A 27,978-nucleotide genomic window follows, 5' to 3' on the forward strand; every position below is an offset into this window, starting at 1 on the left:
GGGTGTTTCCCTGACTCCTCGATTCTCCCCAACACTCTTCGTGCCCCTCACAGCCTACCGATTGGCATTGTCGGCCATTTCATTTCTGCCCTCTGTTGGCATACGCCGGGATCGGCGTATATGCAGAGGACGGTTAGGACCATCCGTGCTGTGGGCTGGTAACGTACTTAGCCTGGAGGATTCCAGTGACTATAAATTTTGTTTGTTCTTTGTATTTTATTTGCCTTCATTAAAAGAATTAACCCTTCACAAGTGGTTGCGTCCTCATTGTCGTGTCTGTTAAACGATCCTGAGACGTTCAGGGCGTTACACTGGACCAATTGTGAGTCATACAGAAATAGTGGAGTTGGAATCCGAAGAGGGTCATCGAGAAGATCTCCAATTCAATCTGATTGATGCTCCGCAGTTCCAATTAATTTTGGGATTGCCCTGGCTCACCGAGCATAACCCTACCATAGATTGGGGAGCTCGTACCGTGAATTTGAACTCCGATTATTGTAAAGAACACTGTTACTTGGAAGGTCACAGAAGTCAAGAAAAGACGCAGGCCCTTCTTTTGAGCGAAGGAGGATCCACGATTTGTGTAATCAATACCACAGAACTACCTGAAGAATATGCAGAGTATTTAGATGTCTTTAGTGAAGTAGAAGCGGAAAGGCTCCCTCCACATCGAGACTTCGATTGCAAAATAGAGTTGGAACCCGGATCCAATCTCCCATGTAGTAGAATCTATGCTCTGACAGAGAGAGAGGATGAGCACCTGAAGGAGTATCTGCATAAATATCTGGAAAACGGATTTATCAGACCATCACAGTCTCCCGTCTCCTCGCCACTTTTTTTTATTCCAAAGAAAAGTGGAGAGTTGAGAACTTGCATTGACTACAGGGCAATAAATAGAATAACCATTAAGAATAGGTATCCCTTGCCATTGATCTCGGTACTATTGGACCAGGTGAAGGAAGCCAAAATCTATACCAAGCTGGACTTGAGGGGGGCCTACCATCTGGTCCGAATTCGGAAAGGAGATGAATGGAAGACAGCATTTAGGAAAAAACATGGTCTATTTGAATATCAAGTAATGCCTTATGGCCTATGTAATGCCCCAGCAGCCTTCCAGCATTTCATCAATGATGTCTTGAAGGAGTTTATTGATCAAAATGTATTGGTGTATATTGACGACATACTAATTTACTCGAACAATGTGGAAGAACATGAAGAGCACGTCAAGAAGGTGTTGCAGAAATTGCGAGAGCATAGTCTTTATGTCAAACTGGAAAAGTGTGCCTTTGGTGTAACATCTGTGGAATTTTGGGGTTTTGTGCTCGCCCCCAGTGGAGTCACTATGGATGAAAGCAAGATCAAGGCAGTTCTGGAGTGGGAATCTCCGAAATCTGTGAAGGAAATCCAAAGCTTCATTGGGTTTGCTAATTTTTATAGGAGATTTATTCAAAATTTCTCCCAGAAACTAATTCCAATGACTAGGCTACTAAGAAAAGGCGTCGAATTTGAGTGGACTGAGGAAGCGGAGGAGTCTTTTAGACAGTTAAAAAAGGATTTTACATCAGCCCCAATTTTACTACATCCTGATCCATCTGAGCCGTTTTTTGTAGAAACTGATGCCTCCAATTGGGCTTTAGGAGGAGTGCTATCACAAAGACACAAGTCAACTGGACAACTGCACCCGGTGGCCTATCGCTCTAGGAAGTTAACGGCACCAGAAGTTAATTATACCATCACAGAGAAAGAGCTGCTAGCAATTAAGGATGCCTTCAAGGACTGGAGACATTACTTAATGGGGGCCCGACATGTAGTAACAGTTTACACCGACCATCGAAATTTGAAATTTTTGAAGTCTGCAAGAACCCTAACACCGAGACAGCTGAGATGGTCATTATATTTTGCGGACTATGATTTCCTAATTACTTACCGTCCAGGCGCACAAAATGGTAAGGCAGATGCCTTATCTAGGAGAGGGACAGAAGAAGTTTTGGAGGAGGTTAAGGTCCAGACTATCATCCCTTCAGAAAAGATAATCGGAGCAGTGTTGCGAGAATCTCTGGAAAGGAAGGAGCAGTTCTCCATGTCAGAAGAAGAATTGGAAGAATGGATGAAAGAAGATTCGGGAAGAGAAATTAGAGAAGGTTTACCATATCATCATGGAGCCCTTTATTTGCCGACAGCAGAACTGCAGCAAAAGGCCTTGAAAGGAAGTCACGATGATCTTTTGGCAGGCCATAAGGGAATAACAAAGACTGAAGACCTTGTGAGGCGACGTTTTTGGTGGCCCAGTTTGACAAAGGATGTGCGACAATATGTGGCCACTTGTGAGATTTGCGCTAGAGGGAAGTCGGAAAGGCAAGCCCCGCAGGGGCTACTACAGCCTTTGCCTACACCACCACATCCATGGCACACTATAACCTTAGACTTGATAGTAGATTTACCATCCAGCAAGGGTTATGATACGATCTTAGTGTGTGTAGATGCATTTAGTAAAATGGCACATTTTGTACCTTTGAAAGGAGTTCCCTCGGCAGCCACTTTGGCACATGCCTTTAGTCAACACATAGTTCGAGCCCATGGGGTACCCAAGGTTTTAATATCAGACAGGGGGTCCCAATTCTTATCTCATTTTTGGAAGGCCTTTACCAAGAAATTAAGCATTGACTCCAGGTACACGACTAGCTACCACCCAGAGACAGATGGTCAAACAGAGCGCACAAATCAAGAGTTAGAACAGTACCTAAGATTATGTTTATTAGAACAGGAAGGAGATTGGCCAGATTATCTGTGGGCAGCAGAGTTTGCCCACAATAATGCAAAAAATATGTCCACAGGTTACTCACCTTTCTATTTAAATACAGGAAGACATCCCTATCAGTCTGTAGAATTTCAAGAGGTTGATGTCCCAGCAGTGACGAATTTAGTTGAACACCTGACAAGAGTGCATTCAATAGCCACGGACAACTTGACCAAGGCAAAGGCGACTTACAAGTTCTATTCTGATAAGAAAAGAAGGAAGGAACCAGATTTACTAGTAGGAGATAAGGTGTGGTTAAACTCAAAGAACCTTAGACTCAAGGGAGTTAGAAAGTTTCAGCCCAGATTTGTAGGTCCATATGAGATTGAGAAAAAATTAAGTGCAGTTAACTATCAGTTGAAGTTGCCCAAAGGATTGCATGTGCACCCAGTGTTTCATGTCTCCCTATTGAAAAAAGTGTCAAAAGATTTACGAGTTAAAATACCTCCCAAACCAATCCAGACAGAAATAGGAGAAGAATTTGAGGTACAGCGAGTCTTAGATTCTAAGATACGAAATGGACAGATCTACTACTTGTTGGATTGGAAAGGTTATGGGCCCGAGGAAAGGGCTTGGGAAGTGTCTTCAAACATTCATGCTCCTAGATTAATTAGGGAATTTCATAAGAGAGTTCCTAATAAGCCCAGAGCGGGAGGACATTCATTGAGAGGGGGTACTGTCAGGACCAGCAGACACTTGAGAACGAATCCTATGTTTAGGACCAAAGGCCTGCCCCCCGGTAAACAACACAGCACAGGAGAGCGAATTAAAGTAAAACCAGAACCTAAAATGGCCGCTATAGTTGGAACATGTGAGCCGCAGGTTAGCGCTCTAGTGTTCCAAAGCAATCAGCAAGATCCAGGTGTCAGCCCGGTGGAGAGGCGCACTTCACCAGAGTTGTGAGAGGAGAAAGTCGACGTTTGTGTGCCGTGCTTTCGTGAGAGAGAAGTCTTGTCAAGTTTCTTAGAAGTCGAGTTCCAGGATTCCAGAAATTTCAGTAAGACTGTTCCATGGCTTTAGTGCGACATTAGTGAAGAATAGTTTTCCGTGAGAATTGCGTGTGAAGGAATTTCAACTCTAAGTTCCCTTCACTTCAAATGGAATAGTTGTTTACTGGAACAGTATGTAACCAAAATTCAGAGTGATACTTCCTGAGGAGAATTTTTCAGTAATTAGTCAGCGCGTGAGCTAGGCTCACCGAGTATCCCAGCAGTGAATCACAGAAAGACACAGGCAGCTAAACTCTAGCAGAGCTTCAAGTCAGAACCTGTTAGCATCAAGGTCCGTGTGAGAAGTACTTATCGAGCGTAGTTAGTATCAAGTGGTACGCTACGGAGTTTCCTTATTTGAGGAGTGCAGAGTAACGACTAACAGACAGAAAAAACACCGTAGTAGAAACTCAGAAAAAACAAGAAGAAGAACACAACAATCCAGAATCCAGTTGAGGCACCGTTAGTAGAGTCTTGGGTAAGAGGGCCACTAGGAGAGGAAAGAATTAAGAAATGGGGAGGAGAATTGAAGTAGAGTAGTCAGCTCTAATTGAAGGAGTTTGTCATTACAGAAACACCACATCAAGACTACACCACCTTCCCCAACAGAAGAGGAGCATTGGTCACTAAAGACAGGGTGGGTATAGAGAGGAAGGATCCTTTTTTTGAACATAGATAGTACAGAGTGTAGAGTAGGGTACTTACCTTGTGATTATGTCTTTTACAGTATTCACACTCCTGTCGTCGCAAGCAAGATAGAAAGAGCGACAACATTCAAGAAAGAAAAAGACGTAGTGACTGTCTCTTCTCTGTCCAATTCCCCTTTCCCCCCCTTGGGTTTCTTGGGCCAGCTCGTATTTACAGCGTGTGGCCTGGAAAGCTGGGAAGGGGCATTGGGAAGAGCAGCATTCTGCTCCCGAGTGATTCCGAGAGCACCGGACTCTGACAGTGGTCCAGTCCAGGGCCTTCTCTTGGATTCCGGCGTCATGGAGGCGTGTGCGTATTGTGCGGTGGCAGACCATGTCGAAGGCGGCTGACAGGTCCAGGAGGATGAGGGCCGCGGTTTCTACGTTGTCTAGCAGGGTCCCGATGTCATCGGTGGTGGCGATGAGGGCGGTTTCGGTGCTGTGGTTGCTGCGGAACCCGGATTGGGACGGGTCCAGGATGCTGTTTTCCTCGAGGTAACGGATCAGTTGTTTGTTGACTGTTTTCTCGATGACCTTCACCGGGAACGGGAGCAGGGAGATGGGCCAGAAATTCTTGAGATCATTGGGGTCTGCCTTGGGTTTCTTGAGTAAGGCGTTGATCTCGGCATGCTTTCAGCTTTCCTGGAAGGTTGCAGTCTCGAAGGAAATGTTGATGGTCTTCCGGAGATAGGGTGCAATGGCGGTGCTGGGTTTGTTGAAGATGTGGTGTGGGCATGGGTCTGACGAAGAGCCGGAGTGGACGGTGTTCATGATCTTGATAGTGTCGTCGTCGTTTATGTTGGTCCAGGAGAGCAGGCAGTTGGTGCGGATGGTGGTCGTGGGGGCAGAGGTCTCAGTGGTTGTCGGGGCGGTCGTGGTGTTGAAGCTGTCGTGGATGTCTGCGATCTTGCGATGGAAGAAGATGGCCAGCGAGTCGCACAGGTCTTGCGAAGGTGGGATGTCGTTGGTGTTGGACCTGGGGCTGGAGAGTTCCTTCACGATGTTGAAGAGCTCTTTGCTGTTGTGTGCGTTGTTGTCTAGGCTGTCTTTGAAGGAGGCCCTTTTGGCGGATCTGATGGTGTCTGTGAGTGGCGTCCTTGTGAGCTGCGTAGCTGTCCGGTGTTCGTTCACGGTGCCAGTTCTTCTCTAGCTTACGGCAGGTTTGCTTGGAGACCTGGAGGTCTTCAGTGAACCAGGTGGCTTTCTTGCTGCTGTGGCTGTTGGAGGGTTTCTTGAGCGGGGCGAGGGTGTTGGCGCAGTCGTCGCTCCATTATTAAAAGGGTGGCGGTACTCTCTTTCTTAGAGGAAAAAGAGGAGACTTCTGCCTCCTTCAGAAAATGCACCTTGTATTGTATGACTGGAACAGACTAAAATCTCGCCATTGCCCAATGCAGTGCTTCTCTTCTAGGTGGATGAAAAAGGATGCATCACCCTCCGCCTGGGACGACTCCTGGTGGCCTCCCGCCCTGGGCAGCACTCCCCAACCCACCGACCACGCACGCAACCTCGGTTTCATCCTGGACTCATCCCTCTCCATGACCAGACAGGTCAACTCGGTGACCTCGGCATGCTTCAACACCCTCCGCATGCTCCGCAAGATCTTCCGCTGGATCCCCACCGACACCAGGAAGACCGTCACCCACGCCCTCGTCACCAGTCGCTTGGACTATGGGAACACTCTGTACGCCGGCATCACCATCAAGCTGCAGAGGAAACTGCAACGAATCCAGAACGCTGCCGCACGACTCATCCTGAACATACCCCGCCACCACCACATCTCCGGACACCTGAAGAAACTTCACTGGCTCCCAGTCAACAAGAGGATCACCTTCAGACTCCTCACCCACGCACACAAAGCCCTGCACAACCTCGGACCAAAACTCATCAACCACCGCGTCTCCTACACTCCTCCGCGCACCCTACGCTCGACCGGACAAGCCCTGGCAGCCGTACCCCGCATCCGCAAAGCCACCGCCGGAGGAAGATCTTTCTCTTTTCTGGCAGCGAAGACCTGGAACTCCCTTCCCAGCCACCTTCGCGCCATACAGGACCACCTCTCCTTCAGAAGGCAGCTCAAGACCTGGCTCTACGAGCACTGACCCCCCCTCCCCCCCCAGCGCCTTGAGACCCTTACGGCTGAGTAGCGCGCTTTATAAATGTAACTGATTGATTGATTGATTGATCTCTTCTAGCTGGATGAAAAAGGAGCGGATAACTGTCTTTTCACCCGGACCTTCCATGGGGTGGAAATAAGGTGGGCAAGATAAAGGGGAGAATGCTTGCCTACTGAGTTCAGGTTGAGGGGCAGCTGTTCACTATTGTGTCTATCTACACTCCAAACGAGAACCAGAAGCAGTATCTGCAGCAAGCGGTCCTCGAGACTCTTGTGTCCACAGAGCCAGGAGTCCTAACAGGGGGAAAACTTCAATTTGGTGCTTAACAATGACCCTGATAGATCGGATCAACACTTCGGACAGTAGTAGGTCCTTTTATAAGGGATACACAGTCGCTAGTCAGCAATAGGCAAACTGGCGCTCTAAGGTCTATCACAAGCACAAATCAGTTAAGGCAGGAAATCTGGCACGGTTCATAAGGTAGGTAAATACCACCAGATCCCCACGTGTGGCCAGCAGACCACTTATGCTATATATACAAATCCTCTGCACACGTTTAAAAGTAAATATATAAAGTTTCATAAAATATCATAATGATGCTTGTCTTTGTATTTTCAGATGTCTTTAATTCAAGATCTTTAAGCCTTCTTAGCCAACACGTGTTTTGTCGCTGCTACAGGGGATTACCCCGCGACTTCTTCAAGGCTAAGGGAATATATAAACAAGTACTTGTTTGTGTATGCAATGGTAGTAAGGAAGCTTTATCTTTCAAATTATTGACAAAGTGACTTCGGTGACTTGTGTGAATTACTAAATAGTGAATATTACTGTGTGGAAATCCATGTGAACCTGGTGTTGTATGTGCTTTTCGTAAAACTCCTTTGTGTATCAATTTATCAATGGGGGAAAGAAAGAACAAAAAAATGCCCTCTGTCGTTTATGTTATCGTTGAAAGACATACAAGTACAGTTGGTATTCGAGACTCCATTATATGAGTAATCCTGTAGTTGGCAAGGTGTGGGCATGCAATCAACCCATTTGGTTTTATAATCCTGAGTTTATTCATTAATTCTATTTCATTATATTTGTGGGGAAGTAGTGCTCCCTCATGCGGTCACTCAATAGTAAATACATGCTGACTATATTGTGCTGACTATATTGCGTAGTTAAACATGTGTATGGCAACGTATTTTGTTGAAATACGATACCAGAGGTCAGTTTCAAGTAGTCTCTAAATAACAGAGAAAAGGGCACATAAGCTAAAGAATGGCAAACGGTACATTCTAATACGGTGTTCTTGATAACCATGACGGATCCCCCTACCTTAGTTCCGGTGATAATTCCGACCCGGAAGGGGTTTCGATAATTTCTGCGCCTGGAGAGGTAGACTATTTAGTCTTGTGTCCAAATATCTTAATGTGCTTCCAAGTGTAAGGGAGTTTCTTTTAGAAGAACTGCCCCATCCTAAAGTCAAATTAACAATATATTAATATTATTATCCCTTATTTGTCAGTCTTGTATTTTGACTATAATAAGTCCGTTTTGTTACTCCTTACAGGTAGTATTAGGTAGAACCCCTTGGATCTGCAGGCCGTGGCATGTTCGTCGTGCAAATCAGCAGGGGTCACCCCGGCGTTGTCTTAAGTAATGGAGTGCAAGGGAGGACTAAACCGGTTCCTAGACTCATTTTGGGGGCCATCTTAGAGTGGTGTGTCGGGCCCCCGGGGGTACTAAACCCATTTGGGGGGCAATCTTAGAATGGTGTATCTGGACCCCCGGGGCACTGGAATCAAAATTAGTGAGAACTAGCGAAATGTTGGTAGCAAAAGGCCAGTGGTATGCCCAAACGCTAAAAGCTATTTGCTAGAAATCCGTATGGGCACCCATGGTGATCACTGCTACCCTCATGTTCTTCCATTAACGTTACAATAATTAAACTTAATGCGAGAGGCCAAAACAACCCTATTAAAAGGGTGGCGGTACTCTCTTTCTTTGAGGAAAAAGAGGAGACTTCTGCCTCCTTCAGAAAATGTACCTTGTATTGCAAGACTGGAACAGACTAAAATCTCGCCATTGCCCGATGCAGTGCTTCTCTTCTAGCGTGATCAAAAAGGATGCATCACATTCACATTCTCTTCTAGCTGGATGAAAAAGAAGCGGGTAGCTGTCTTTTCACCCGGACCTTCCATGGGGTGGTAATAAGGTGGCCAAGATAAAGGGGAGAGAGCTTGCCTACCGAGTTCAGGTTGAGGGGCAGCTGTTCACTATTGCGTCTATCTACACTCCAAACGAGAACCAGAAGCAGTTTCTGCGGCAAGCGGCCCTCGAGACTCTTGAGTCCACAGAGCCAGGAGTCCTAACAGGGGGAGACTTCAATTTGGTGCTTAACAATGACCCTGATAGATGGGATCAACACTTCGGACAGGAGTAGGCCCTTTTACAAGGGAGCCTGGAGTGGTTGTGTTGTGATAGGGTGTGGTTGGGGAACTGTGGAGACTGTCACACCATAAACTCAGAGACTAAACCTACTACTCCGCAGGAGTTGTCCATCGAATCTAGATCAATGTCAAGCCATGCCTACCTTTTTCTTTTTCTACGGGTGGAGGCAGACCAACAAGTAGAAAGACCGTGGACACTACATGACTACCTTATCAACAAACCGGACAATATCCGGGAGATCAGGCACACTATCACCGATTTCATGACAGACGACACCGGGGAAGTACCAATAGGTAACCTAGGAGAAACACTAAAGACTGCAGTTAGAGGGGAATTTATTGCTATTGCCGCAGCGGACAACAAACTGTGGGAGGGCAAGAAGGCAGAGTTTGAAGGGGAAGTGAACGCACAGGGGAGCCCAGGAGGTGGGCCAAGATAGGTGATGCACAAGCCCAACTTCTATGACTGGACCTGGATAGGGCAGAATATGTCCTCCTGCGCCTACAACATACATTTTATACCAGGGGACAAAGGTGGCAGACTATTAGCAGAGAAGCTGGACGCCAAAAGAGACAGCGACAGAACAAGCGCTCGCCTCAATCTGGACAGCAACAAGGTCATAGGGGACGCCCGAATAGCAGGTATCTTCGGGATTTCTATTAAACTGTATAACATGCAAGACCTGGACACAGGACACTGATAGTCTTACATACTTGCAGAGTGCCAGAGTGACTAAAGTCACCCTGCAACAGACCGAAAAGCTTGACAAACCCATTTGTATTGAGGAAATAATCTCAACTAAAGCACACCTGAAACCCTTTAGGCCCAGATGGCTTTGCCTCTTTGTACTAAAAGATATGTTGCCAACCGCTAGCCCCAATCCTCACCGGGATCTTTAACTCTTTTGCAGACACAGGGACACACCTTCATTCAATGCTAAAGCCTTCATAACAGTAATCTCTAAACCCAGGAAAGAAAGCTTCACTCGAGCTCCTATAGATCTACTTCCCTGATAAACATCGATTCCGAACTCTTCACCGCTATCCTGGCCCCTCGACAGAATTCCCTCATGCAAATGCTAATAGACCTTGATCAAGCTGGGTTTACTCCGCATCAATAATGCGATGACAGCACTAAACGGATACTACACATCGTAGACAAGGCTATGCCATCATGACGGGAGGTGATGCTTCGGTCATTCACGCTGAAGTATCGTTTGATAGGGAGCACTAGCCACACTTAGCTGAGAAGATGTGGCAGCATGCGATGAGGCTAGGATGACCGAGATTATATAATTTTACTTCTACATCGGTAGGCAAACAGCCTCCTCCTCTTTAAGTAGATACTCCAAGTAGAAGACTAAAGCTTGTCTTTCAGTCACGGGGGAATTCTCTTGCAAACAAGGACTGAAAAATAAAAGATTTCAGATAAACAATAACATCAACATAAAGTACCCATGGAGAATGGTAGACTTTTGATGTCAATATTTATAAACTAGTGTTAGAAGTGTACTATGTACAAATGAACTATTTATTAAGTATGCACAATGTAGTATGCTCCTTGCTTTCAAAACCTGTACATATGTTCGTTCATGTACAATGCTATTACTCCTATAGTTGTGATAATACTTATACATATACATTTATTCTGCACTAAATTCGGCTTTAATTAAAGCCTTAAAAATAACAATGATTTTTCTTGTGTGCACGCACTTGAAGTGGAAGAATGCCGGTAACTCATAAATGCCTTACCTTACCCCAGACAAAATTAGGAAATATTTTGGCGCTGCGGAGGCCGCTTGCCCTAGATGCAGCAGAGTGGGAGCGGACCTGGTCCACATGCTGAGGACCTGCCCCAACCTGCAGGAGTACTGGGAGGGGGTCGGCGACACGTTGAATGACGTGGCAGATAGAGACCTACAATACGACGCGGCCGTTTGTATACTCCACTGGTTCCCGCATACGCCCAAGAACAAAATGTCCAGCAAGTTCATTGACATGGGCCTCCTCCTAGCAAAGAGAGAGGTGACGAAAGGGTGGAAGTCTAGGGCGGGGCCTACACACCGGAGATGGCTGAATGAATTTCTCAAATGGGCGGCTAGCGAGAGCACACTCAGATACCAACTAGCTCACAGAAAACCAGACGACCGGGCTCAGGCGGCGGCAATGGTATGGGAAGTGATGGTACAGGCCCTGCGGGATAGTCCAGCCAGTGGGGAGGAGGGTGAGAATTCTGAGGACGCAGCGGACGAAGTTGTGCCCCTGGCCCCCCTGCCAAACACACACGATTAGGGATTACTGCATTTTTCCTGCTACCCACCACACATGCTATTTGTTCCTGACTAGGCGCAATGGGGAGGGCACTAGGGAGGGGTGGGTGGAGGGGGAGTTTATAAGTTTACGGTCTCTGGGAGTAGAGTGTAAGTTCTGAGCGTATCTGGGGGAGCAGCGGGACAGTGTTCAAAAGCGGGCAGCGGGGCTCCCCTCCGGAAGTATGCTCCTGACAGCTTTGTATTAATGTGCCATGGGACTATGTGACGCCGCCCGGCCTCCGGGATGCGGGCAGTACGGCTGTGTATCCTGCACGGACTAACGGTTAAGGGGAGGACGGGAAACCTGCATTATTGGCATGCATCCTAGTTGCTGTACTTTGTACTTGGTCCTGCAATAAAAATGGTTTAACAAAAAAAACTCATAAATGCCTAACAGGCTTTGGCAGGTTGTTATGGTTGTCCACCGAGCCGCGGCGAGGCTGTGTCCAGGTGAGGAGGTAACCTTGATATTTGTGTGACTATAGGTACCCCTTCCCTCAGGTTTTGAAGGCTCATGGGGCATTATCTGGGCGATATAAGAAAACCATTCAGCAATATACCTACTGGGGTATAATATACTGTGCATGTAGAATTAATGTGCACCACTTAGTTAGGATTATATGTAAATTCACAGTTGTTTTGATTTGAGTGTAGAAGGGATCTCTTGTAGGTCCTGATGAGAAGCCACGGGAGGGCTTCGAAACATGTCGACACAGGAGACACTGCTCATTAAAGCATAGTATCTCCATGTCATTCCCCACTTTTAACGATACCAGCTCAAAGGAACATTATAATTTATTTTTTCCACGGAGCCAGGTATTTTTTAATTTTTCACCATTCGCTCACTTCTGACCCTTCCACTCACAATCTTACACCAGACATAGTATTGTTTTTCATAACCAGTGCTCCCACATAGTCGTAGGTCGCAGCACGCCCCGTCCCGCAGCGGGCGGGAAGACCCCGATGATGAAGCATGCCACCAAGGGTCCTTTTGGTGCATGAGGGGTATTTAAACAAAGCTGTGTGCTTTCCACCATTGTAGGAGACACACGTAGTCTGGAGGAACACTTCTATACTTACTATACTATACTTCTATTTTATACCATACTATACAATACTACTATACTTCTATTCCATACCATACTATACTATACTTCTATACTATTCTATACTTCTATACTATACTATACTTCTATACTATACTATACTTCTATACTATACTATACTTCTATGCTACACTTCTATACTATGCTACACTTCTATGCTATGCTACACTTCTATGCTATGCTACAATGCTATGCTACACTTCTATGCTATGCTACACTTCTATGCTATGCTACACTTCTATGCTATGCTACACTTCTATGCTATACTTCTATGCTATACTTCTATGCTATACTTCTATACTAAACTACACTTCTATACTATACTTCACTTCTATGCTAAACTATACTTCTATGGTATACTATATTTCTATGCTATACTTCTATACTATACTTCTATACTACACTTCTATACTATACTACTTCTATACTATACTACACTTCTATACTATACTACACTTCTATACGATACTTCTATACTATACTTCTATACTATACGATACTTCTATACTATACGATACTTTTATACTATACGATACTTCTATACTATACGATACTTCTATGCGATACTTTTATACTTCTATACTACACTTCTATACTAAACTATACTTCTATACTACACTTCTATACTAAACTATACCTCTATACTAAACTATACTTCTATACTATACTGCTATACTATACTATATCATACTTCTATACTATACGATACTTCTATACTATACGATACTTCTATACTATACAATACTTTTATACTTCTATACTATACTTCTATACTATACTACACTTTTATACTATACTATTTCTATACTATACTACTATACTATACGATACTTCTATACTATACTATACTTCTATACTATACAATACTTCTATACTATACTATACTTCTATACTACACTTCTATACTAAACTATACTTCTATACTATGATACTTCTATACTATACTTCTATACTATACAATACTTTTATACTTCTATACTATACTTCTATACTAAACTATACTTCTATACTATACTTCTATACTAAACTATACGTCTATACTATGATACTTCTATACTATACTTTTATACTTCTATACTATACTTTTATACTTCTATACTATACGATACTTCTATACTATACAATACTTTTATACTTCTATACTATGCTTCTATACTATACTATACGAGACTTCTATACTATACTATACAAGACTTCTATACTATACAAGACTTCTATACTATACTATACAAGACTTCTATACTATACGATACTTCTGTACTTCTATACTATACTACACTTCTATACTATACTATACTGCTATACTATACTTCTACACTATACCTCTATGCTATACTATACCTCTATGCTATACTATACCTCTATGCTATACTATACTTTTATACTATGCTATACTTCTATGCTATACTTCTATGCTATACTATAATACACTTCTATACTATAATACACTTCTATACTATAATACACTTCTATACTATACTGCTATACTATACTTCTATACTATACTTCTATACTATACTATACTTCTATACTATACTATACTTCTAGACTATACTTCTATACTATACTATACTATACTTCTATACTATACTATACTTCTATACTATAGAAGTCTATAGTCTGGTGGCTCAGTGGACTAATGCGTCTGTCTGCAGGGGCCTGTGTTCAACCTCATGGTCACAGGTTCAAATCCCGGCGGGTCCACTCAGCCTTTCATCCATCTAAGGTCGATAAAATGAGTACCATTGAGTTGGGTAACAATAAACATCTGTTATTCAGCGCCAAGATACCCGTAGTGGTGAACGTGCGCTTTACAAATACACGTGTTATGTTATGTTATGTTATAGTATACTTCTATACTTTTCCATAAGGGTGGACCCCTTTTTTTTATGTTATGATGTTATGTGCCTAGCACACACTTGTTTCAGTTAGGCTTAGAAAGATGTGTGGCCTGTTCTTCCTGCTATGCTGGTATGGATTCAAGCAAGCCTGGCTGAAGACGGCTGAAATGCCAGAAACCGGTCCTAGGAAGCTTGTATCCGGTCCAGGGAAGGCATGGCTTGGCAGTTCGGGCTGGACTGTTCCCATGAGGCACAGGGTCAGACTGATTTGCATATGGCCATGTCTGAACTGGGGTGGCAGAGTGGGCTAAAGAACGGTGATGGATCAAACCCAGATCTGTTGACTGGGTGTGAGTGTTTGATTGGTTCTGATGCTCCGTCCATCACCACCCCCTTTTGTACCGCTTTGTTCGCCATAAGTTGGCAGGGTATGCTCAGACGTGAGTCCCTTGCTCACTCTGCCACTGGATTCAAGCAAGCCTGGCTGAAGACGGCTGAAATGCCAGAAACCGGTCCTAGGAAGCTTGTATCCGGTCCAGGGAAGGCATGGCTTGGCAGTTCGGGCTGGACTGTTCCCATGAGGCACAGGGTCAGACTGATTTGCATATGGCCATGTCTGAACTGGGGTGGCAGAGTGGGCTAAAGAACGGTGATGGATCAAACCCAGATCTGTTGACTGGGTGTGAGTGTTTGATTGGTTCTGATGCTCCGTCCATCACCACCCCCTTTTGTACCGCTTTGTTCGCCATAAGTTGGCAGGGTATGCTCAGACGTGAGTCCCTTGCTCACTCTGCCACTGGATTCAAGCAAGCCTGGCTGAAGACGGCTGAAATGCCAGAAACCGGTCCTAGGAAGCTTGTATCCGGTCCAGGGAAGGCATGGCTTGGCAGTTCGGGCTGGACTGTTCCCATGAGGCACAGGGTCAGACTGATTTGCATATGGCGATGTCTGAACTGGGGTGGCAGAGTGGGCTAAAGAACGGTGATGGATCAAACCCAGATCTGTTGACTGGGTGTGAGTGTTTGATTGGTTCTGATGCTCCGTCCATCACCACCCCCTTTTGTACCGCTTTGTTCGCCATAAGTTGGCAGGGTATGCTCAGACGTGAGTCCCTTGCTCACTCTGCCACTGGATTCAAGCAAGCCTGGCTGAAGACGGCTGAAATGCCAGAAACCGGTCCTAGGAAGCTTGTATCCGGTCCAGGGAAGGCATGGCTTGGCAGTTCGGGCTGGACTGTTCCCATGAGGCACAGGGTCAGACTGATTTGCATATGGCCATGTCTGAACTGGGGTGGCAGAGTGGGCTAAAGAACGGTGATGGATCAAACCCAGATCTGTTGACTGGGTGTGAGTGTTTGATTGGTTCTGATGCTCCGTCCATCACCACCCCCTTTTGTACCGCTTTGTTCGCCATAAGTTGGCAGGGTATGCTCAGACGTGAGTCCCTTGCTCACTTTGCCACTGGATTCAAGCAAGCCTGGCTGAAGACGGCTGAAATGCCAGAAACCGGTCCTAGGAAGCTTGTATCCGGTCCAGGGAAGGCATGGCTTGGCAGTTCGGGCTGGACTGTTCCCATGAGGCACAGGGTCAGACTGATTTGCATATGGCCATGTCTGAACTGGGGTGGCAGAGTGGGCTAAAGAACGGTGATGGATCAAACCCAGATCTGTTGACTGGGTGTGAGTGTTTGATTGGTTCTGATGCTCCGTCCATCACCACCCCCTTTTGTACCGCTTTGTTCGCCATAAGTTGGCAGGGTATGCTCAGACGTGAGTCCCTTGCTCACTTTGCCACTGGATTCAAGCAAGCCTGGCTGAAGACGGCTGAAATGCCAGAAACCGGTCCTAGGAAGCTTGTATCCGGTCCAGGGAAGGCATGGCTTGGCAGTTCGGGCTGGACTGTTCCCATGAGGCACAGGGTCAGACTGATTTGCATATGGCCATGTCTGAACTGGGGTGGCAGAGTGGGCTAAAGAACGGTGATGGATCAAACCCAGATCTGTTGACTGGGTGTGAGTGTTTGATTGGTTCTGATGCTCCGTCCATCACCACCCCCTTTTGTACCGCTTTGTTCGCCATAAGTTGGCAGGGTATGCTCAGACGTGAGTCCCTTGCTCACTTTGCCACTGGATTCAAGCAAGCCTGGCTGAAGACGGCTGAAATGCCAGAAACCGGTCCTAGGAAGCTTGTATCCGGTCCAGGGAAGGCATGGCTTGGCAGTTCGGGCTGGACTGTTCCCATGAGGCACAGGGTCAGACTGATTTGCATATGGCCATGTCTGAACTGGGGTGGCAGAGTGGGCTAAAGAACGGTGATGGATCAAACCCAGATCTGTTGACTGGGTGTGAGTGTTTGATTGGTTCTGATGCTCCGTCCATCACCACCCCCTTTTGTACCGCTTTGTTCGCCATAAGTTGGCAGGGTATGCTCAGACGTGAGTCCCTTGCTCACTTTGCCACTGGATTCAAGCAAGCCTGGCTGAAGACGGCTGAAATGCCAGAAACCGGTCCTAGGAAGCTTGTATCCGGTCCAGGGAAGGCATGGCTTGGCAGTTCGGGCTGGACTGTTCCCATGAGGCACAGGGTCAGACTGATTTGCATATGGCCATGTCTGAACTGGGGTGGCAGAGTGGGCTAAAGAACGGTGATGGATCAAACCCAGATCTGTTGACTGGGTGTGAGTGTTTGATTGGTTCTGATGCTCCGTCCATCACCACCCCCTTTTGTACCGCTTTGTTCGCCATAAGTTGGCAGGGTATGCTCAGACGTGAGTCCCTTGCTCACTTTGCCACTGGATTCAAGCAAGCCTGGCTGAAGACGGCTGAAATGCCAGAAACCGGTCCTAGGAAGCTTGTATCCGGTCCAGGGAAGGCATGGCTTGGCAGTTCGGGCTGGACTGTTCCCATGAGGCACAGGGTCAGACTGATTTGCATATGGCCATGTCTGAACTGGGGTGGCAGAGTGGGCTAAAGAACGGTGATGGATCAAACCCAGATCTGTTGACTGGGTGTGAGTGTTTGATTGGTTCTGATGCTCCGTCCATCACCACCACCCCCTTTTGTACCGCTTTGTTCGCCATAAGTTGGCAGGGTATGCTCAGACGTGAGTCCCTTGCTCACTTTGCCACTGGATTCAAGCAAGCCTGGCTGAAGACGGCTGAAATGCCAGAAACCGGTCCTAGGAAGCTTGTATCCGGTCCAGGGAAGGCATGGCTTGGCAGTTCGGGCTGGACTGTTCCCATGAGGCACAGGGTCAGACTGATTTGCATATGGCCATGTCTGAACTGGGGTGGCAGAGTGGGCTAAAGAACGGTGATGGATCAAACCCAGATCTGTTGACTGGGTGTGAGTGTTTGATTGGTTCTGATGCTCCGTCCATCACCACCCCCTTTTGTACCGCTTTGTTCGCCATAAGTTGGCAGGGTATGCTCAGACGTGAGTCCCTTGCTCACTTTGCCACTGGATTCAAGCAAGCCTGGCTGAAGACGGCTGAAATGCCAGAAACCGGTCCTAGGAAGCTTGTATCCGGTCCAGGGAAGGCATGGCTTGGCAGTTCGGGCTGGACTGTTCCCATGAGGCACAGGGTCAGACTGATTTGCATATGGCCATGTCTGAACTGGGGTGGCAGAGTGGGCTAAAGAACGGTGATGGATCAAACCCAGATCTGTTGACTGGGTGTGAGTGTTTGATTGGTTCTGATGCTCCGTCCATCACCACCCCCTTTTGTACCGCTTTGTTCGCCATAAGTTGGCAGGGTATGCTCAGACGTGAGTCCCTTGCTCACTTTGCCACTGGATTCAAGCAAGCCTGGCTGAAGACGGCTGAAATGCCAGAAACCGGTCCTAGGAAGCTTGTATCCGGTCCAGGGAAGGCATGGCTTGGCAGTTCGGGCTGGACTGTTCCCATGAGGCACAGGGTCAGACTGATTTGCATATGGCCATGTCTGAACTGGGGTGGCAGAGTGGGCTAAAGAACGGTGATGGATCAAACCCAGATCTGTTGACTGGGTGTGAGTGTTTGATTGGTTCTGATGCTCCGTCCATCACCACCCCCTTTTGTACCGCTTTGTTCGCCATAAGTTGGCAGGGTATGCTCAGACGTGAGTCCCTTGCTCACTTTGCCACTGGATTCAAGCAAGCCTGGCTGAAGACGGCTGAAATGCCAGAAACCGGTCCTAGGAAGCTTGTATCCGGTCCAGGGAAGGCATGGCTTGGCAGTTCGGGCTGGACTGTTCCCATGAGGCACAGGGTCAGACTGATTTGCATATGGCCATGTCTGAACTGGGGTGGCAGAGTGGGCTAAAGAACGGTGATGGATCAAACCCAGATCTGTTGACTGGGTGTGAGTGTTTGATTGGTTCTGATGCTCCGTCCATCACCACCCCCTTTTGTACCGGTATGGAGATGACGACATCTGGTCAAGACGGATTAACTGTGTCGCAATCAGGAAAAGATCTTGATGAAGACAACATAATCTCCCTCTCCATCCACTACTGCAATTAGGTGAACGGGAGGGAGCCATAGGTATAGATGCCTGCCTACCTCGCCGATACAGTTCCATAATTCCTCCTGCTTATTTCCAGCGAAGAAGTTGAGTTGAGAAGTTCCTCAGTTCTTGAAAATCTGCTGAAGTTGACTGATAGACCCACAAATAAATGTATTGCTGTCGCTGCTGAAAATATTCAGCAACACTGAAAAACACTTCAACTAGCCAGGAGCGTTGTTTTGACTTGGCCAGTACTAAAGCTTATGTGGAAAGAGTTTGGAATGTTTACTGCACTTTTTTCTCACAAAAAACATGGAAGGCATGATGTTCATTCAGAAGCTCACACAAGCACGAAAACAGTAGAGCAAATAGGCTGCAAGAGCTGAGTGGATCCCTCAGAACAGAGAGGAAGAGTTACTTCCCTGAAATCCAAGTGTAATGTTGGCTCTCCTTCAGGGAACTCTCTATTGAAATCGTAAGCACAGGCACCTGCATCAATTTTATTAGAAAAGTCAAATCTTCTCACATACAATAAATTCATTTCCTATTGGAAGGATATTCTGTCCAATTCATTTTCGTTGAAAACCAACAGCCAATTAGAAAGAAGTTAAGTCTCCCAATAAACAGGGAGACATAAAAAACCTCCTTCACAAACCGTTTAAATTTTTTCCTGAAGCAGAGATCAAGCAGCTCTTGAAGAAGAAGGAGCCAAAAACAACTTCATTGGAGGTTCAAACAGACCTGGAAGAAGTGGCAACGAGGTCTTGGAGAGCACTGATGTGTGGTTTCAAATGCCACTGAAGTAGTTCTAGAGGTCGAAAGCAAGAGGGCGTTAAATTATTGCTGACAGCTCATGACTTCCATGAAAGCGATGTCCTCAACTGGCAAAATTCTGGCTGGAGGTGAAGTTTCCAGTGTTGGAGAATATATTCTGGCTCTTGAGCTAGAAGACAGCTACACGAGCAGGACCATGAAGTCCATCTTTAACAACATATCCTACAGTGCCTTCAATGATAAGTGATGTCATCAACTGTGAGAGGAGAGGCGAGCGTGAGCTCTAGCTCGGAGTCCTTGATCTCTTTCGAGTACTTGCATCAGAAGAGGGGAGCAGTCTTAATGGTGGGACTAGGATGGGTCATCAGAGCAGAAATGGCTGTAGAGGCTGGCCGTGAGGGTGAAGTACCCACCAGTGCAACCGGCTGTGGAAGGGATTGAGGCCATGGAGGAGGTGAATAAGAAATGTCTTGCACTGGTGTAGCAACCTTGTCAGAAGCGCACACCTGTGGGCGCCTCAGGATTGAAGGAGAAGGCAGCCTACTGGATTAATGTTTGCAAAAATCTATTCAGCAGATTAATGTACAAGTCTGAGGATTCAGTATGCTTTGAGGTGGAGAGGTGCTTCGATACTATAGACTCCCCTCGACACTCAATTTCTATGTTCCTCAGACATCTAATGCCTCTTCCTGGGCCACCCAGCAGTTGGCGGCAAGCAAGAAGCCACTGTACATTGCCTCAATGTCCTGAATCTCAACATTGAGCAGAAACAGCACTGTTTTCTATGAAGAGATCTTCTCTTGGATTACATTCAGAGGAGTCCCGAGAGATAGAAATCAGAGATCTAGTAGAAGGGCTCATTGTTCATCGAACCATTCATATCACCCTGAAAGAGGTTTCTGACCCTTCTCTGTCCTTCAAGGTGCACCTTAGAAACTTCTGACACTGCTAACATTTCTCAGGAAAATGAGATTCTAGTAGAAAAGAAACCGATCTGGAGGAACATGTTCCTTTTTTTACCACTTGAAGGGCACTTCACAAAAGATGGGAATTTTTTAAGATAAATGTTTTCTGTCAAAAAAATCAGTGAAATGCATTTAAAGAAGGTTTATAAGGGGAAAGAAAACAAGCTCAATAATCCAGGATGCGCACACCAAAGCACAAAAACAGTTGTAGCAACTGCCACCGACAGGACACACTGGAGGAAGGGGACTCAAAGCTGCCATGTCAGTTTTCCAGACGTGCGAAGCGGCAGCCTATATGGCTACATTGCACTAGTTTCACCTCATTTCCTTTAAAAAAGATTATGAAGGAGGTTTTTTTTTATTTTAAATTGTCACCTTGCTTGTTTGGGAACTTCTTTGCTTTAAAATTGGTAGTCACTTTCTAAAGAAGAGAAATTAAATTGGCCAATACAGCCTATTAAATGTGCCCTAAGATCCCGCACATGCATTTGGACAGTTCAGTGCTTAAGATTATTAACCAATTACCCTGAAGTAGAACATTTATGTCTGACTGTCCTTGCTCACAGAGCAGTGCCCTTCAGTTGACACATATCCTGTGAAATCATATCCACTAATTCTGTAGTAAAAGTGGGTGCAGTGAATTAAAGAGTCCCAACAAGAATGACTTGTCCCTTATAGAACACTTGACCAACCATCATTCCAACAGCAAGCGATACCATCATCCCCAGCACGGTATCTCGTTCTTTCGAACACAAAAGGAGAATACGTGTGGCGGACAAAACAGAAGTCAGCTTGTGCCTTTTCGGTTACGTACGCGTTTCTGCAGTGGTTGCTTTAATCACAAAATCATCACAAGGGTTTGAAAGTCACGTTGCCCTTCCAGATTTATGTTCTTTGTAAAAAGAACAAAGATTCTCATCTGACTGGTAGCCTGAATCCATGTCTGAGTGGAGCCCAAGTTCTGACGAGTGCTTCTACGGCAGCAAGACCTGAACCTAACAGGAAGTGAGAGAGCTAATCCTCCCCTCAATGCTCTTCTCTCTAGCTCCTCTTCTAGTTTGCAATGAGGCCACGTCCTGCGAGTGCTTGGTATAAGGAAACCAAAGAAGATAGTCCAAACCAACAAAGGCAACCAAGCTGCTGGAATATGACACATATGGAATGTCACCAATCACTCAAAACAAGAGGAAATTTGCTGAATTAGATATGAACAGCATGGTCGTCCCTCATGGAGGGGTAAAACAGGACCTAGTTGAAAGATGCATTGGTAAAGGAGAAAGTCCATGTATATGGCTTAACTCATCAATGTACATGTGCCCACAGGTTTTTTAAAGAGGGAACTTTCTTTAATTCAGTTATGCTTGCAGCCAGCAGGAATGGAAGGTGTATAAATGTGTGATTCGGAAAATCACAATCACTTTTGTGAGTGCTGTCGAACATCACCGTGCACAGCGCTATCATCTAAAAAGTTCTTCTCAAGTGGAGTGAAGAATATCCTTCCAAGGCAGGACAGATGTGAGTTCATAAAAGAAGAGCTGGGACACGTACCCTGCTGAAATCGATGGTGTCCTGAGACTCGTTTATTCTTTTTGTCATGAAGAACTTTACGCAAGGGAGAGATCATTTCAAGGATTCAGATACTCCGCAAAATAAGAGGAAGATTGTTAAGTCTAGTCTAAAGTCAACAATAAGGACTCTGAGACCAGTTTCTAGATGTTCTGCAGCTGTGTGCATGAAATGCTGACCAGGTCACGTCTTGGAACTGCCACTGTGACAGTCAAATAATTACAGGTGGCACTTCCAAGAAGGTGACAGAGTATAGAAGCAGGTTCTGCTTGTAGAACCAGCCTTAGAGCAAGTAGCTAGCAATGCAGGACTTAACTACATCCACTGCGGAGGCTGGACCTGCTGAACTGTCTAACCTAACAAAATGCCTGAATGACTGACCGCGTCACACCTAGGGATTTGCTGCTTTATTTAGTTCCACTGGCAACATCCAATACTACAACCTCATCATTCAATAAAATAGTCTGCTGTCTTAATAGTGTTAACTTTGTGTATTTGTAACTGCACTGTTCCCCGCAAGGGTACCCTGGCACTGAGTAGCAGTGTGTGCGCCTTGCTCTTCCTAGAGTGTGTGCGCCTTGCTCTTCCTAGAGTGTGTGCGCCTAGCTCTTCCTAGAGTGTGTGCGCCTAGCTCTTCCTAGAGTGTGTGCGCCTAGCTCTTCCTAGAGTGTGTGCGCCTAGCTCTTCCTAGAGTGTGTGCGCCTAGCTCTTCCTAGAGTGTGTGCGCCTAGCTCTTCCTAGAGTGTGTGCGCCTAGCTCTTCCTAGAGTGTGTGCGCCTAGCTCTTCCTAGAGTGTGTGCGCCTAGCTTTACCTAGAGCAGGGACGTTCATTGAAAAGCCAGGTCTTCAGCTTGTTGCAGAATTCAAGAAGGGGGCGCCTTACACCTTGTGTTCTATTAGTTAGAAAGGAGCAGATCCTGCAGAAAGCAGCTCCTTGGACGCCAATCTCATGCAGGCGCCAAACGAGGATGGGCTGTAAGACCATGTCAGGTGCTGCAGAGAGGTCCAGGAGAATGAGGACTGCCGTGTCTTCGTGGTCATCAGGATGTAGCCTGTGGTGGCGATGAGTGTGGTTTCTGTATAGTGGTTGGGCCTGAATCCAGACTACGTGATGTTCTAACAGTAAGCTTGGCCAAGGCACCAAGCAAGTGACCAAGACTTGCTTCATCTGTGTCTGATCTACCTGGGGTTAGGCGAGGTGAGACTTCCTCAATGTGACAAGTACCACCCTCTGGGCCAATCACCCCTGCAGGTTGAGTGCTGAGGATAATGTGAAAGCGAAGGTGAAACAATTCACCTTCGCTCTGGCCCACTCTTCCAAGCACAACACAACCTGCAGGTTTGGTGGAGGGGAGTGCACGATTCAGACATCTTTTCTACTAGGTGGGAGAACTGTTCTCTAAACGAGAGGCGGTCAATCACAAGCTACTCTGCACACAATGTAAATGAAAATTTCATCACCAAATGATCCTCATGTGGTAGGTAAAGAGTGTTTACTCTCCATAAAAAGATTGTATTCAGGGTTCCAGTGCGTGTGTGATCATCGAAACCACTTCGCCCTTCTACTAGGCGGTCCATCCAATAAGACAGATGTATCCTTTACAGCAATGTAAGCACAAAGTTCACCGAGGCACAGAAGGACGAGTTTCCTTAATTACAAAGTATCCAAGAAAAGAATATAAACTGCTTTGGGAAACTCATTGCTGTCCTTAATACAGTTTATTCATTAGGTGCATGAGTTATCTTCTCTGTTCATTCATCAAAGGTGCTTGACAGTGGAAAGAACATATTCCATTGAAAAATCCTCTATCATGTAAAAACATTGTCCTGGTGGAGGTGAACCACCACCACAGCGTCAGGGCATTTCACAAACTACCAGAGGAATCACACAACGTGACTGATGGTCATCACACCACTACTGCAGCTTCACACAGTGAGACGTCAGTCACACACCACTAGAGGGGGCGGAAGAAATGGCACAAACCATCAGGGTGTTCACAAAAGTTACGAACAAAGAGGCTAATCACATGTTTGAAGCAACTGCTTTGCTATTCATTCTGAGAGACCTCGCACACTGACTTCAGCCGCAGGGACATGTGACTACTCCAACATTAATATCAAAGAACTCCATCAGTCACCCACCAGTGGACAGTGCACACAGCACTCACCTCTTCACAGACCCCTCCTCCTGCTGCACTCGTCACTCTACAATTCTTCACACACTCTGATAGAGGATGTCTCCTACCCATACACATTTGCATCTTTCTTCACTAAGCATTAGATCGCGAATTGGGAAACCTACCTTGCATCCCAGAAAGCATGAACACAAGCAAGCAGGAGAGAATCTATCCAAAAACTGAACAAGAGGTAAACGCACACTGTGCACAAAGCAGTCACTTGCAAATGAAAGATTAAAACATCAGACACACCAATTATGAGCACAGGGGTGCAGCTAAGTATGGAGTGAAAAGTATCCACACAAATGGAAACAGACCAATGCACTAAACGTCATAACAATAGTAACAGTAGAAGGCTATGCATTTAAAAAAAATACCAATTGAAGGGTAAGAAATGTACAAGAGGCACATAAGGAAAGAAAATGCAGCAAGCTCAAAATATCAACCAAGCAAACACAGCAAAGGCAGAAATGCATGCATTACTAGTGCAAAAAAAGTGCAAGAGACCTTCAAGCTAACTGTGAAAACACACGGAAAGAATAGGCAAGCATACAGGAAAGGGAACATCAGTGAAGAAAGCAAGAAACAAACAAGTGACTTACCTTATGTGACACTTTACTGGTGGATACTGCATCTAATCGCAGATTCCTTACTTGTAGAATATCCCGGGCGCCAGACGGGATTCAGATATATATTTTCTCAGCGGTGCTTCCCCACGCTGCTAGGCGGCATCAGGCTGCTCTGCACTGGCTTCCTTCTGCCATGGCCGAAGGCGAGTGAAGCGGCATTGTGTGCCGGGGTCAGTTCCTTGCTTGACTCTTTCTTTGCCCTCGGACACACAACACAGTTGTCGTACCAATGTGTAGACCTCCAATGTGGGTAGATTTTAGATGACAAAAAAGAGACTTCTCCAAATAATGGGGAGGTGGGAGGGCAGTAGAGAATCTGGGGTTAGAGTATCGAGAAGAAAGAGCGTTAACGAAGGTAAACAAGTTGTTTTTCTAATGGATGGATAGTTTTAACTAGAGATTGCTCACCTTTAGAACAGATACCAAAACTTACCTCTCAAAGATGGATTGTCTGTGGAGAGGGCTCAAACGAAAAGGTCTTGCAGGACCAAATGGGCAAAATGCCCTTCCTGTCAGACCTGGCTGTCAAGGCAGTAGTACTTTGTAAACGTGTGCACCGATGTCCACGTCGGGGTCTGACGGATGTCCAGGACGGCTATTCCACATGCCAACATAGTGGCAGCTTTAGTCCTGTTGAAATGGGCTCTCAGATCCCAAGGCACCCCCCAGTGATTGTTTTGGTGCAAAGATGCAGAACCTCAAAGTCCTTTTGGGTTCTAGCTGATGAAGTCTCTCATCCTCTTCTGAGGGGTGAGGTGGGACAAACAATACTGCAAGAATGATGGATTCTTCAATGTGAAAAGGAGTCACAACTTTTGGCAAGAAGGCCGCCTGGGTCCTCAGCACCAGCCGGTGCTGGAAAACAGGAGGTGTAGGGCGGATGCACTGAAAGGGCCTGGAGTCCACACACATGATGGGCTGAAGTGATCACAATGAGGACAGTCTTGAGAGGCAGAAGACGCAACAAACATCAGTGAACTGGTTCGAAGGGGGTGCGCATGAGGAACGTCGGCACCAAACTAAGCTCCCAGTGTGGACTCTCAAATGGTTTGGGAGGGAACATGTGTATTAAACCTTTAATAAACCACATTAGAGATAATTTAAACAAAGATGGTTGGTTCAGCAAACACAAACTGGCCAAAAGGACAGACAAATAACCTTTAATAGTGTTCATGGCAAGACCATGCTCGACCAACAACAAAACATCTTGCATTTTGACTTATAGGGGTCTGTGTTGTGAAGTCCACACCAGACCACACATTTGTACAAACACCCAACGTAAACTACCTTTTTTGTAGGAATGCCTGGCAAAGAGGATTACGTCCACAACCTCAGGTGGTAGATTGAATGCAGGCAACTGCTGCTACTCAAGCTCCACCCATGGCACCATAGGCTGGTAGACTGACAGGTGGACAGACCGTCATATCCAGAAGTTTAGAGTACCACACTCTCCTGGCCCAATCCTAAACCACTAGAATGACTTGGGCCCAGTTGTTCCTCACCTTCTACAGAACTACTGGAAGGAGGGGCTCCACTCCAGCCTGAACTTATCTCCTAGAGAGCTTTCTTAGGAACTCCAAACATGGTAACACTGCACGCTCGTCTGTAGCAAAAAGATCCAGTCAAAGTTCTGCACACTGTCGAAGATGCCCTCTCACATCTCGTGGTGCAACCGCAATTTGTGATCCGCCGGGTGCTGCCGGCAGAACTTGTCCGCCTTGACTATTGAAGATCCCGTCAGGTCGTTCATGTTCAGGGAGATGCCTGGAAACTCTAGCCAAATCCCGAGGCACAAAGTCTCTTGGAACTGGACCCAGGAGCCCATGCCACCCTGCTTGCCGCAGTACCATATGCCAGTTGTGTCGTCCATGAGAACCTGTACTGGCCTTCCTCTGATGGATGTCAGGTAGGCCTTCTGGGACAGGCTAATGGTCCACAACTCCAAAAGACTAATGTAGAACTTGGTTTCCACAGGAGATCTGAGCCCTCTTATCTCCATCTCCCCGGATCGCCCCAACGCAGTACTGACATATAAGTCACCACCATTAGCTCTGGGTGGGGCAAAAAGAGGGGTCTGCTGCTGGTCCAATTGTGGTCGATCAGCTACCACCGCAGATCTTGTGCTGTCTCCTCCATAAACTGGATAGACTCCAACAGGTTTTCTTGTGGTTGGGAAAACTGAGACTGCAGAGCCCGCATACGCCACCTGGAGTAGTCGACAAGCAGAATGCTGGAGGCTAAGAAGTCTCAGAACCACATAGTGTTTCCCAGGACCACAGCAAAACATCAGGATCATGGCCCTGATGTCCAGAACTTGTGATTGTGAGAAGGACATGAACTGGGCCATATCTAAAATATCTCCTATGAACTGAAGCCCTTGAGTAGACGAGAAGTACAACTTCGGCACATTGATCAAGAACCCCAACAATGTTAGGAGGGTCTCGGATTTCTGGAGGTATTCCCTGACTGACTGTGGTGAGCTTGCCTTCAACAGCCAGTTGTCAAGAAAGGGAGAAACTGATACCACCAACCTCAGAAGGTGAGTGGCAAACACCGCTGTTACTTTTCTGAACACCTAAGGGGCGCTGATGATGCTGAAGGGGAGCCTGGTCAATTGAAAATGCTCCTCGTCTACCCTGAACCGTAGGTAATGTCTTTAAGACTCCGAAAGAATGCATCCTGCAGGTCCAAGGCCTTCATCCAATCGCCCGCATCTAGGAAATACCTATTCTGGGAATTTGTCCTTCTGCGAAAAGGTATTTTGATTGGGCATGGAACACAATGCATCAGGATCAATTGTGAACCGGCCCCTCTAGTGTGGTTTGGAAAGGAGTGGTACCTTGAAGCTCTTGAGACTTCTTTCAATTGAGAGTGGCAGCATAGGTTTGAAGTCTACCTCATCTTCTGGTGTTTTTTTTCAACCAGGATGTTGACTTACCTGAAGATTTCGATCACAAGGAAGCCCGGTCTCAGGACCAGCCTTGAGAGCAGGAGAAGGTCTACGCCCTGGACTTAGAGCGGGAGAAGGTTTACGCCCTGGACGTAGAGCGGGAGAAGGTCTACGCCCTGGACTTAGAGCGGGAGAAGGTCTACGCCCTGGACT

At 46.2% G+C, this 27,978-nt stretch overlaps 1 protein-coding gene across 23 annotated transcripts in view; it reads right to left on the reverse strand.

Annotated features, from left to right (window-relative positions):
- Positions 1 to 27,978, reverse strand: part of MADD (MAP kinase activating death domain) — a 987,832-nt gene that overhangs the window by 424,499 nt on the left and 535,355 nt on the right. The window lies entirely within an intron of this gene.

Source organism: Triturus cristatus, chromosome 3_1 (assembly GCF_964204655.1).
Source record: "Triturus cristatus chromosome 3_1, aTriCri1.1, whole genome shotgun sequence".
Lineage (NCBI taxonomy): Eukaryota > Metazoa > Chordata > Amphibia > Caudata > Salamandridae > Triturus > Triturus cristatus.